Raw genomic sequence first — 14,189 nt, 5'->3', positions numbered from 1 at the left:
CGCACTGAATTAACAAGCAAGTGCACAACCAGTGCAAAATAATGAGAGATAATTGAACGTCATACAAATGAGCAGTAGCTGTCTGCTATGTAAACCATCATAGCACTAGAGTGTTGTCGGCGCATTCCTGCGGAAAGTCCGCGCTCACGCAGTAAATGCAGAATTGTTTACTGTTATCTTGAAGGTAACCATTTAGCGAGTGAACGACCTATTTGCTAAAGAAGCAGCATGCAGAAAAACGCAAGCGCTAGATATTGAAAGCAACAGCCACAGGGCCGAAGCAGACGCACGGCGTGGCTGAGGGGCGAAGCCATGGATTTAGTAGGTGCGGACAGTGCTCGCATTTCGAAGCAGCGTCAAAATGTCTGTCGACTGAGTACCATTGAAAAGTGCCGTGTCGCAGCGCAAGTTCGGCATTCGAGTCGAATGGCATTCCGTTCAACGGCATTTGAAACGGTCGCGTAGCAAGGGGTTAATTAGTTCCTTATCTCAAGCGAACGGAATAAACGGGCAATGCCTTCGACTCTCCAGAATGCGTTGACCGGTGCAACGCTATTTCGACCAAAAAATAAAAAGCGCGATGTTCAATCTCGCGAACTCAACATAGTCTACGATTTTGCTTGTGTCTGCATGAATTAAAAACATAAAAAAAGTCACAGGCCTGCGCAGCACACGCAGCACTTTCACAGCGTAAGCTGGTTAAGCGGCGCAAGAGTAGCTCCAATTTCGGCACCACGCACAACAAGGTCTTCGCGGCAAGGTGTCTTCGCCTCGATTTTGACGAGAATGATCTGAACTGTCCGCCCGCCGTCGGCGTCGACGGCGAAGTGCGGCTTCTAATGCTCTCTGCACAGCAGTCTGCTGAGCCCGATGATGTGTGGTTGCAGCCGCGCACGTAGTTCTACGATCCGCTTCTTCAGTAGCGTTTCGTACCTTGCGAGGAGACGCCATAACGTGTACCGAAGAGGTACCCAGAATATGTGGCGCACATCTAACATAGGGATAGCGTTGATTGCGCGCCTCCTCTGAATCCCACCGCGTCTGAATTGCATCGCGTGCACGCGGCGGTTGCAGGCACGTTAACTAGATGGCGCCACCATACTGGCGGAGGCTCGGGTCGTCTGCGCCTGCGCGCCTGCCTATGCGCGCAGGCGTATAAAGGGAATTTTTTTGTGCGTGATCGCAAGCGCTTGCCTGGCTCAGTGGTAAAGTATCCGACTCCGACGCAGCGGGCATGGGCTCGATGCCGGCGGAGAGCGGGTACCTTTTTTCGCATTTCCGGCGATAGCGGCTACGGGGCGGCGGCGGCATCAGCGCGACCAGAAACGGCTATTAAAATGAGCCCATAACAGCTTACGCCGTAAAATATAGACGGTTTCATCCAGCGCCACCGCGCTCTGGCAACGCTGTGCGCCGGCATCCGGCGCCCTTAGTAAACTTCCGGTAGCCGTTCCTTTTGCTCGTTTTTGCTGTGTGATGTGTTCGCCCGCGCGCTCGGCCTGCGAATATTCTGTTATTTTTCGGGTATATCGATATAAGTGCGACTTGTGGCATTAAGTGTGTTGCGTGACGCCGAGTCGCTCTTGGAGAATCGACTGTTTTCATTACGTTTACTCGTCAACTGTGTTTTTCAAATCTGGGAGCCTACCACGAGCTCCTAGATTTGCTCTGCTCACTTCATTCAAGGTACGTTACTACGTGAAGTAGCCGGACTGCTATAATGCTGAATAATAAAAGTGCTACTGCGCGATTGTTCTGGCCGTATGTCGTGTAACTCACGTGAAAGCAGCTCGACTCTCGCCCCGAGTTCGCCCGCTTGTCCAGTTTCTTGCCTCGGCGTGGATAGCCATGCTACGAACATGAGTTAAAATTATTGTTTAGCGGGTGTCATGCTGCCACCGTTTTATTTTAATGTTCTTCGTATCTGGGGCAGAAGTGCACTTCTGAAGCTTTACTACCTAGGTATATGTGCGCATTGGCTTATCATGTCTAACGTCCCAAAGCAACTCGGGCTATGACGGACGCCGCGGTGGCAGCATCAGCGCGACCGGATAATTTCGGCTCGGATAATTTCGACCACCTGTGATTCTTTAACATGCACTGACATTGCACAGTACGCGGACCTCTAGCATTTCGCCTCGATCGAAATGCGACAGCCGGGGACCAAACGGCATCTTTCGGGTCAGCAACCGGGCACCGTAGGCGCTGAGCCGCCGCGGCGGCATGAGAGCATTCGTATTGGTATCGCAGAGCAGAATCGCAGAAAAGTTTGCGATTTCCGTGCATGTAGGAAGCTTCGGACACATTCTAAAAGCATTTACGAATTAACGGAGGCCAATTATGGATTGCAGTCTCGTGCCCAACACTACAGGTTTCATTTTGTTAGAAGTGTGGTAAATTCGTGAGCATTTAAGTTAGTCCCATTTCAGTCGACCTAGGCTTCTTGCACTAAATGACTTTTGAGAATGTACAGTTATTTGTGAATACATTTTGAAAAGCAGAAACAAGGCATATGACGCAGAAAATGTGCATGTACACATGCACAGCTTACCACTTCATCATGAATCTTGCAGCAATAAAAGTGCCATTGCGAAATGCCAAAACGCCCGTGTGCTTGTGTTGCAGGGCACGTTAAAGAACTCCAGGGGTCAAAATTAATCCGGAACCCTCCACTACGTCGAGCCTCATAATCAGAACTGGTTTTGGCACGTAAAACACCAGAGAGAAGAAAAAAGTGCCATTAAAGATTTTCTAGTTTTCGGCAGTCCCATTACCCGCCTTGAAGACAAAAGTTTGCGTTGATTGCATGTCCTCACTAGGATGCTCCGCTTGTTGCTCCGAGGTTGTAACTGAGGGAAGGTGTTAGGAGCCCGGCGAAAACGAAAATCGCACGACTTCATCGTTCGGTGGATCGGGCAGCTCTCTGCCTCTAAACATCAGCTTTTGCGATACCGATCTTTTGCTTCGGTGCTAAGCGCCTTAAAGTAGTCGCTCGTCATCTCGACAATATTAACGACGCAGAATCAGCTCATCACAGATTCCACCAAGCAGTGCAAACATGGACTCGCCGGCCTCACGTCACGCATGCCTTCAAACAACATAGCCGGATGTGCTTCTAGCTCTCCTGCCGGAAGTTCCGATGGGGCAACGAATCTGCGGCAAGCGAGATTTGTAAACACTGAAACCGTCTATACAACATATCCTTGCCAGCTTTACTTGGACGAGAAAAGACATACTCCACAGCCAACCAATCGCGTGTTCCGCAACTCTAAAAACTCCCTGCGTTTTTTCACTCGGATTTTGTAATGCGGATACCTGCTAAAAAGCAAAATTTCTGCATCGTTCATTTTTCCGCAAGCTACAGTGCTCTTCCGGGTTGCTCGCACCCTCTCTCTTCTGCGCGCTCTGTACGTTACTGTGCTTTTATCAGACAATAAAGAAGCAGTGACGAATGGGTGGTGAAACGGCTGTCGCGCGCAGATGAACTATTCTAGCATTCGCTCCGAACGCAAATACAGCCGTGCCTTTGGTTCTTTGCAAGCGCATTACGACACTCGAAACTAGTTGGGGAGACTCCTAGTCTTAAGGACACTAGTGGAAACTAACGCGATCCGTCCACTCTAGTCCTCATCGATTCATTTTTGCGCCCTTTCACGAGCAGTACAAGCCCGCAGCAAGATTCCAGAAGACAGCATAAAGTGTATCATTCATGCCGGTGAGAATGTGCACTACTCACCTTGTGTACGAATAGTCTGACCAGTGAAAATCACAGACTCAGCACGCCTGTACCGCTCCTGATCACGTTCTTGCCGCCAAAGCGTGATTGCAGGACCGCAGAAAAAGTACAGACCGCTGAATCTATAGTGCTTTTAACACTGAGGGCTAATATTGCGCACAATAAGTTTTTGGCGCTTAAAATATCCGAAGTGCCTGATAAAGGGTGGCAAGTGTTTTTCAAATCACTTTTTTTTTCTTTGGAATGGAGGTGCCCACGTGACCAACCGTTCGGTGGTTTGGTAGCGTAGCGGCTCCACAAACAGAAAATTACAGTTTTTTTTTGTGAACGTGTTTCTGTTAAGGGCGTAAAACAGGTATTTTCTGTATGACAACAAAAAATTTCGGCAAGAATACCTGTTAATTGACACACATTTCTTACAGTATACATTAATCGGCATCTTTTTGTACAAATGTCTCATCATCATATCTCAGGAGGTTGCACGGCTATTTTGTAACAAGTGAGACTCCAGGCGGGAATCCATCAAACATAATACTACCAGCAAAATTATCACCAAAATTCAAATATGTAGTAAAACAAATGAGCATTGGATTATGAAAAAATATTGAGGACATGAAAAGTCTTTTGAACCATAGGCCGTGATTGTATAGCAACGGTATTCCTTCACGCTCTTCGTCAGTGGTTTGACCGACGCTCCGCCCGAGTTATGAACTGGAATAGCCGGCCGTTCACGGTGGGTAAAAGTGGCGTAGGATCGAGCGCTAGGTATCGCTACGAAATCGCAGCCCTTACTTTGTTACTGCAACGCACAGTGATTACCTATGACTCCAAGAGCTGACATAGTGTTCTTTAGATGAATATGTATGTAAGAAATGCCAGCGTCTGATTGAGATGGCTCGATGAAAAAAAAAACGCTATTGCAATATCGGCCTATATTTTCCCTGCAACACGAAAACATACAGGTTCTTGGCGACGCGAGCCTTCAAACTGAACTGTATACAGCAAATACCGGTTTAAAACAACGCATATAGGGCGGAAAGTACGTCAAAATTTCGACGCTTATAAATGGCTCACTGCAAGCGGCCTACTGCGTATACGGCCTATTTTATGCGGCTCCTGCACATGCGGCCGGCATTTAAACGGCCCATAGTAGGGCCGCTTGGCGGATGTCACGCATAACCCCAAATTTTTATGCGTTATTTCATATCAAATATGTCCGGCTTACGCTTTAAGCGGCTCAAATCTTATGCGGCTCGAAATTATGCAGCCTAGTGGGTATCTTTTTGCGAAAAAAATATTTATTTAAAGACAGGTGCCGTCCAGAGTGGTTTTGCGCGCTGTTTCATACACATAGCATAGAACCACATTATAGGAAATTGATAACACACAGCATACAAGCATGGCAACGCACATCGCACAAACATAGGAACACTGGGAATCGAACCCGGGTACACCGCGTGAGAACTAAACACGCTAACCATTATACCACATCACTACGCTGTCGTAGAGTACTCGCATAGCTATTTGTAGATACATTTGTGTTCCGAGGCTGTCGTTTTATGTCGATCATTCACCCTCGGCGATCGTGCGTGGTATACACATAGTTTGTGTAGCTGTTACCGATGCTTTTAGGTGGTTGGTGACAGTAGATGTATTTAAATGAGTATCAGTATACGAATAGCGCTTGCAACAGCTGTCATGTGGAGCGGAAAGGCTAAACGGGTTAAGATTACGGAGCATGGGAGCTGCACGAAAAGAATAACTGCTTCGCTAGGCGAATGTTGTTCTTCAATGTTTTCTCTTTATTCGCCATGATGCGGCTGCAGTCGCTGTTTAACCGGAAACTCCGCTTTGTCTGAGAAACTTTCAACCTCGTTCACAAGGTTCAGTTGAAAATGATCCGCGCTCTTGCGCTGCCTCGACGGTATAACATCAATACGGCCCCGATATGCTGAACCGTCGAATAAGCAGGCGGGATCTTGCCGGCCCGTCTAAGTATGTTGAACCGACAAATATTTCCATTCACCTCCGCCGACCTGAACAGGGATTCCCTGTCCGAAAGAATGACATATATAGCTTTTGTGAGTATCTAGAAGAATGCTCTCGAACCGATCCTATTATGCTGCTCCGTTGTAGTTGATGATTCAGTGTTTATTTTGAAGCAGCAAGCCATGTCGGTATCTCCGTCCGTGAGCCTACCATAACACCACTGAAAATATCGGAAGCTTCACTGCTTTGCCACGCTGGCTTGTTTTTACCTCTTCGCCTGCCAGGCGCACGCATGCGCCATTGCAACTAGATACCGTGGTCATACCTGCAGTGCCGTCGAGCTTAAAGAACCGAAGGGAGGTAAAATCGAGGCTTGGTTGAAGAATTTATATTAGGGGGCTTAGTGTCCTAAAACTGCTGTGGAGTACGAGGGACGCAATAATGCAGAGCTACGGATTAATTGTGGCCACCTGAAGCTATTTAACACGCACCGAAAGAACGACACACGCCTTTCTGCATTTCCGTCGGAATGCGACAGCTACGGCCGAAACGCTGAAGTCACATTGTTACTGCGGCGACTGTCGTTGAAAGAACAAATCAGCTGTTTGAAATTTCGGGTAACAGAGCGGGATTTGCCGGTGTGTCGAAGCTTACAACGGCTCCATTCCTACATTTTCACAATGGCTTCGACGCAAAGTGAACGTGTAATAACCGCGATTTGCCCATTGTATCTTGTGCTACATTTGTATGATCAGCACCACCGCAATGAGCACTCTCTGCTATCTGTAATGCAAGTAAATCCCGTGCGCAAGACGAGCCGCACTAATGCACAAACTACTTTTAGTTATCTTAAAAAAAGAAAGCACCATGCAGACTGTATTAAAGTGCACGCGCTTTATTAAGTGGGAACGCACAATTATGCTGTGTCCGGCAAAGAAAGGTGTGCCATGAAGTGGTTGCAAGCAGGTGAGAGGGAGTGCACGCTAGCATACCTAATTATCTCGGAGGGATTGAATTCAGATTTAGGTACCGTGTACATTAGTTGAGCGCCTCTGTCTTTGTTATATCAACAGTGCCCTATATGCATAGTTATTAAAAGCACAAGCTTTTCTCCTACCACGTAAAGTATGCTTTTGCGGAATGCCCACTTCATCTGTGTACTGCCATCCGAAAGCAAGCTGTACATTCATGTAGACATGTTCATGCAGACACAGACAAAGAACATATTTTTCAAAGGAGAACAATTTATTTACAATAGATCAAAGTGAAAAGTGCCCAGCAAAGTTTCACTGTAGGTTTTTAACACAGAATGGGGACTGATATACCAAGCGCTGACAGTAACAATTAAAAGGCAAACTGCAACAGGAAATACAAAAGCACATAAGCAGTGTTAGTGCATGCAGCTTTTAAAATGTAAAAGAAGCATAACGCATTAACTTCCATGAACTTCATGCAGTAGCGACCAACAAGAGTTGGGCTTCTCAGTTCACCATTTTCTCGATTATTAAAAAGTTTTGTTTGTAACCAAAACTACGTAAAATAGCAGATAACTACAACATGAGGAACAGAACACACATATGTACTAAACTTACTGTAAAATAACATTTTCTATAGATAAGTTATCTAATGAGGAATTTAGACAGGTAAGTACTCCCAGCTTTAATGAAAACATATCTATCCGTGACTAGCATAAAAAAATAAAGGATGAAAGCGCTGCATGAAAATCTACGAGGCATGTTCAAAAAGAAACCAAACTTTTAAAATGGCACGCCAACCGGCAGAGAGCAGGCCTGCAGCTACTGAACGCATGTAGCAGCGGGTTTAGGCAACAAAATGCCATTTGCCGCGCTTCGCCCTGACCATTAGTTAAATTAAATTAAATTATGGGGTTTCACGAGCCAAAAACACGATCTGATTATGAGGCACGCCGTAGTGGGGGACTCCGGAAATTTGGACCACCTGGGGTTCTTTAACGTGCACCTAAATCTAAGTACACGGGTGTTTTCGCATTTCGCCCCCATCGAAATGCGGCCGCCGTGGCCGGGATTCGATCCCGCGACCTCGTGCTCAGCAGCCCAACACCATAGCGACTGAGCAACCACGGCGGGTGACCGTTAGTTGGCGAGCTACAGCTGCCGAAGTGAGCATGTGCACAAGCTGCATGCTGGATTAGTGCCAAAGTAACAACTAAGGAGGTTGAAGAATGTGTGTGTGTGTGTGTGTGTGTGTGTGTGTGTGTGTGTGTAAAATTTTGCTACAAGCTTGTCAAAACTTACACAGAGACATTTCAATTGCTTAACCAAGCATACGGGGAAAGCTGTATGAGTCGCACTCAGTGCTAGTAGTGGTTTGGGCATTTTGAACAAGGTAGAATCTCGGTTAACGACGATCCCAAGCCTGGCCGACCTTCCAAATCAACAGATGATGACCATGTCGAGAGAGTGCCTGCTCTTCGTTTAACCGTTCGAGAACTAGCTGCCGAAGTGGGCACCAGCATAGGATCATGCCATCCAATTGTGAGTGACAAACTTGAGATGCGTCGTGTCAGTGCTAAATTCGTGCCGCGTTTGTTGACTGTCGATCAGAAACACCCGTGTTGAAATAAACCAGGACTGATTGCAACTGGCAATGATAATGAAAACTTCCTTAACAACATCATAACAGGAAATGAGACGTGGGTTTATGGCTCTGATATTGAAGCGAAAGTGCAGTCTTCGGGGGGTGGGTAAACAGTCTTCTCGTCCAAAAATGCATGCATGAGTCGATAAAAAAGCAAGGTAATGGTGCTTTCTGACAGCAAAGGCATTGTGCACCAGGAATTTGTACGACGTGGTCAGATGGTAAACAAAGCAGTCTACCAAAAAATTCTAGTGCGCTTGCGGGATTCTGTGTGCAGTAAGAAGCCTGAATTGTGGGAAACCCAGAATTAATTGTTGCAACATGACAATGTGCCAGCTCACGCGTCGCTCCTTGTCTGCAGCTATCTAGCAAAACATCACACTTTCGTGCCTCATCCACTGTACGTTCCAGGCCTAGCCCCAGAAGCCTTTTTCCTGTTTCCCGCACTTAGAACCACGTTGAAAGGACGTCGTTTCCAAGCCATAAAAGAAATTTCAAGACAATACGACACGAGACCTACGCGCCATCCCCAAAAAAGCGTTTCAGGTGGCTTTCCAAAAATGAAAGAGACGACAGGAACAATCTATTACCAGAAGAGGAGACTAATTTTAGGGGGACAGTGCTTAAAATGTTGTACAATGAGCAATAAAGAGTGTTAAAGCAAAAGTTTGGTTTATTTTTGAATACACCTAGTACGTATTTCAATTAAAGAACTCGTTTGGGAGCCAAGCAACATAAAAAATCTTTCATCCTTTGGAGCACACTCCGTATACATGCCGCAGTAGTTGAGTGAATCCAGAGAAATCCAAGTGAAGTTTTTTTATGTATACATTGCTAACAAGAGTAAACAAGCATTTTTAAGTAAGTGTTTCATTTTCACATAATTGCTTCGTCATCACAAACACATTAGATAACTTTCATATATGTTCAGAGTTATTTGTCCTGATGACTCCTGGGCCTGCATGTGACCGTCATACCTGGAAGGAAAAAGAAATTTCACTCAATGTTAGACAATTCCAAAAACTGCTTCACCTTTGCCCTGTTAGTGATATGTTTTGTTCAATAGTTATTCTAGGCCAATATAGCAGTTAGCTTGCACGAAGCACATCTCAACGTTAACCATAAGCTTCCGAGATTGCGAGATAACAATCCGAGGTCTTTTATTTGGCTGCCTTCATTGTGGTGTGGCTAGAAAATCACACGTGACTGCGCTTAATTGCACCTTGTTGGGGGAGCGAATCATTGTTCAGACTGTGTTCGACACCCTTGCATTGCCCTGCTACTTGACATGTGGGTTGTTGCTGTAGTGCACGGCATTGCATTGATGTCCACACATTCTCTTCCTTTCTATTTTAAGTCTAGGCTCTCCTGTTGCCTTTCATTCCCTTTGTACCCCTTCCTCAGCACAGTCACTTGTATTTACACCGGTGAACCTGCTTGTCTTCCTGTCTTTCTACCTCTTTCCTCCAAGAGCATGTGCCGGCATTGTAAAACTAGGTGTCCATGATAAAATACCAAAAGCTAAAAATTCTATATCACACACTTCAGATGTGAACAACTCATAGGAGATTGGGAATGACATGCGAATGTGACCAACCTTTGAAGTTACAGCATTGTTATTGAAATTTCAATGGCATTATTAGCACTAAAGTCAATCCCTAAATAACCTGAATGTAATGAGTACACACACAGTGTAAACAAAGTAATCAAGCCATGAGAATAGACAGAAACAGAATGCTCTGGCAAGCAACTTAAGAAAGAAACATACGTTCAGTTGCATTATTCACGTTGTGCGCAAACACATTTCACCTATACTTGGCATCTTCGAAATCAACTCAATGTGCTAGGGCTTATGGTTTATTCCGCTGTCATATTTCCTCACACTTGCAGGTAATTATTTATTGGCCCGCATTCTCAGCTGGCTCTCAGGGGTACTCATTTATGTCCCTTACACTTCCTGGCATTCAGTTGCACTTGCATTTACACTCGCCTAAACTCCGTGACTTCCCACTCTTGTGAAATCAGCAAATATTAGTGAAAGGCTCTCGAATGTGTGGCTATCTCTAGTGATATTAAAGCCCTTGTAAGTGCTTCAATGTCATCCGCATGCAAACAATATTGTAAACACTTATATCTTTCTGAGCCCCACACCACTTTTGAGCTGGCAAAATATGAGCTTTTTCTTGGTGTGCTTCATCATAAGCATATATTTCCACACTGCAATGAACAGCCATTCTTGGCCTGAGTTTCGCTTACCGGTGGGGTGGTCCACTCTAAAGTTCCACTGGAGAGCCAGGGGTTCTGCTTTCTTTGGTGGCGTTCTTATTAGTGTTGACTTCCCACTTTAATCCTGTATAGAAAAAAAATCTGTTAAGCACGAATAAAAAAATGCAGAAATTTGATATCTCGAGAAGCTTAAGCTCATAAGAAAGGCCTTATTAAGGCCCATTTTGGGGCTAGTGGGTACCTCATAGTCGCAAATCAACACTTTATAGCAATCACCACACAAAGGCAAAATGTCCAACTTGTTATGTTCTTTTGCATCTTTCATAGTTTTTCTTAGCTATGCAGCGCTTTGATCTCACAACATTATGGAACGACGCAAGTACTGAAAACCAGATTTTTCTGTCTGCCATAGAACTTGAAATTGCTGCAATAGACGTGACATGTCGCGCCGTTGAAATTTCGCCAGTTGCATAAAACTTCGCCCCTTCTACAAGTTACGAGTGTACTGCTTATCTCCGAGAGAGAATGTGGCAAATCCTGCGGCTAGTGCAAACCGACGCTTCGGAGCTACTGCGTCGTCGGAGTTACATGATTATGGTCGCGTAACGCAAGCTTCGAGCTCAATTGGGCTTCCAATTTTAGTGAACTAGACGCATTGAACAGGAAAGCCAGAAACCTACGCAAGTCGACAAACTACACAGAGGAAAGTGCGTAACACACCAGAAAATTTCTTCAAAATAAAACAGTCGTTTAACAAACTGCAACTACGAAATGGAATGAATTAATCACGCAAAGCCCACGAATCGAATTAAAAAAAAGGACATTCCGTGATTAGAACGCTACACGTGATTACCAGCGCCGCTATAAAACGTAAGCCCTAACGAAAATTCGCGCATGAAATTTCAACAAATGGACACCTGACTACGCAAGAAAAAAATATTGCCAATCATACAATTGGGGGAAACCTAAACGGAGCTACGCCTGCAGTTATAGCTACTTGACACGCCAAAACTTCCAATGCGCGTGTTCGCATTAGTATTACACGTCCAGATATTTAAATACTTAAATCACCGAGATTCGTTATCTGCTGGCTTGTAATAATTCAATGGTAGAAATTAAGCATTTAGTAAGCGTAGCGAATAGGAAGCAAAAATCCATCTACCAAATAGGCACACGTTCGCAGCACTACAGCACGCACTCCTGGGCCCTCCGATCCAGCGCACATGGCGGTCCGCCGCCGCTGACCGCCCGTGTGGTCGTCGTACTCGCACGAGTTGTCGAAGTTGTACTGCCTTTTTGCAATTTCCGGTAACAACAGTGGATTTGAACATCACTCACATCACCGAGAGCTTTCGACGACGCGGCCAGATCACTTCACAACACGAACACAGTCGCATTACGTGGCCAGTACAAAGATATGACGATAATTACCGCCGAAAACAATTCTCGTCCGCCGACATACGCCATGTTCTTGCTCCTTCCCGGCCAGCGCAGGTTTTCCTCCTCCAATGCCATCAAAGCAGCGCGGTAGCATGGACTTCTTTCTCTAGGTTCTTTCTTTTGGCCTTTCGCTTTTCTTTCTCCCTCAATGCATCTGTACAATGCAATGTACCGCTCCTTGCAGCTTTTGCTTTGTAACGCTCTCTCAACGCTTCGGGGCGCTTTTTGCGCGCCAAATTTGCTGGGCGGCATATAAACGTTGCGTCCGCTCGCGGCCACATATAGCAGGCCTAGCCTGCCACCGCAGCTATTGTCACGCATAATATTACTTCTAAGTCCGTTTATATGCAGTACTTTCCGCTGGAACGAAAATATACCGCATATGTGCCGGACGTTATACGGTACTTGACTAAGAGTGTAAAAAAAATCTTCATACAAGCTAACATCAGCGCAAGCGTCAGACAGCAATTCTGTGCCAACTCACGAAGCCCATGACACATCGACGTATACATACATGCACTGCACTCGTGAAAATGCCTATATAAGGAATAATCTTCTCCCGGGAAACCACCCAACAAACCGAAACTTTGTGTTTCCATAATTGTGTTCTCATTCCTCTTCACATGAAAATGCAAGTACGCGATAACATCAACAGAAATTTTCGTGAAATGGCTTACTAAATGTGCACATAAACATGGACAACATACGCTCAGAATGGCCTCTGCTCTAGTTCATTACAAAGCTTATTACAAAGTTCATTACAAAGCTTATTACATAAACCATAAGCTACAACAGCGTGCAAAAACGCCAAATTTTCTTACCTTTCAAGACGTAGCCTGCAAACGCTCCTTAGTTTCACAGGTACCGTGGCACCTACGCTTTTTCCGGCGCAATGACTGTAGAACTTCCGATTAACTCCTGCTCTACGAAAGCACCACCTTCAAGTAATTCTTCCATATACTATCATACGAAGACCCAGTACCAGGCTTTTCAAGAGAGAGGGCAGCAGGCGCGAACAAAGCCAGCGCGGACGGGCGCTGTAGTGAGACACTGTTTGTACTAGGGCAATGCATGACGAAACACACGGTGTTTCACAAGTCCATAAATTGTGCGGTGGTTCATTCACACGATAAGGAGCAACTTTTTGTCTCGGCACTTCTAATATAAAATTCAACTACCCCATCACTGCAACGAACACCCGCGCACAGCCAACGTGGTCCATTACACTGCAGCGACATGATTATGATGATGATTTATTGGCATCTCCTTAGAAACTGGGCGGCGACAAACAGTTACCCAGCCTGCTTGACTTAATCAGGTATATTATACATGTTCTTTATCTGGCATTTTTTTATACCTCTCGTTAATCCTCTATTTTTCCTAACTTTCCCGTGTACCGCTACCTATGATTTTAAGAGGCCAGGTCATATCACTCTGTTCCCAGCTTTTTTTTTCACCAGTACCCTAATCGTCTCTTGCTTATCTCTACGGCTGATCTGTTGATGTTTCCTTCCACTTTAAACCCAAGCGCTTCTGGAAGTTGTAGGTTACCTACGGTTCTCGCTGGGTGAATCCCGTCACATTCCATTAGGATGTGCTGAGTGGTCTCTGGATCTTTACTGCAGCATACACATGCCTCATCTAGTTCCGAATAATTGCTCCGGTATGTTTTGGTCCTTAGGTAACCGGCTCGAGCCTCAAACAGCAAGGCACTACCCTTTGTGTTATCATACAGATTTTCCCTTCCAATTTCTTTCTTCTCATTCTTGTACATCTCCATGGTTCTTTTTGTTTCCATTCTTCGCATCCAATTCAATGTCTCCATTTCGCTCACTTTCTTTCTGACGACTCCTGGTTGTCTATTTACAGTTTCGCTTATCCTGTACTTGGTTGCCAACTTTCTGACCTCTTCCTTCATTATGTGTCCGCGTTTTGCATGTACAGGTACTTGTGCACTTTAGCTGGCCATTTATTTTCGTCCATGTTCCTGAGCCTTTCTTCAAAACTAATTTAGCTCTGCGCTTCTCTGACTTCAAAAGAGGCCCTACCCATGTCACGCTGCACTGCCTCATTTGGGGTTTTACCGTGGGCTCCCAAAGCCAACCGGCCTACTGATCTTTGGTTAACTTCCAACCCCGACAAGATATCCGATTGTAAGCATAGAATGGCATTTGCGAAC

At 45.5% G+C, this 14,189-nt stretch overlaps 1 long non-coding RNA gene across 1 annotated transcript; it reads right to left on the bottom strand.

The window, feature by feature from the left end:
* Positions 1-9,206: 9,206 nt before the first annotated feature.
* On the bottom strand, positions 9,207-12,424 carry LOC125940922 (uncharacterized). Its single transcript, XR_007464082.1, has 3 exons — positions 11,733-12,424; positions 10,601-10,694; positions 9,207-9,321 (listed from the first exon to the last, which is right to left on the bottom strand). It is a non-coding gene; the product is annotated as an uncharacterized LOC125940922 (long non-coding RNA).
* Positions 12,425-14,189: the final 1,765 nt, after the last annotated feature.

The sequence above is a fragment of the Dermacentor silvarum genome, chromosome 10 (assembly GCF_013339745.2).
Source record: "Dermacentor silvarum isolate Dsil-2018 chromosome 10, BIME_Dsil_1.4, whole genome shotgun sequence".
Lineage (NCBI taxonomy): Eukaryota > Metazoa > Arthropoda > Arachnida > Ixodida > Ixodidae > Dermacentor > Dermacentor silvarum.
The sequence above is the reverse complement of the archived record's forward strand: the minus strand, read 5'-3'. Positions and strand labels throughout refer to the sequence as shown.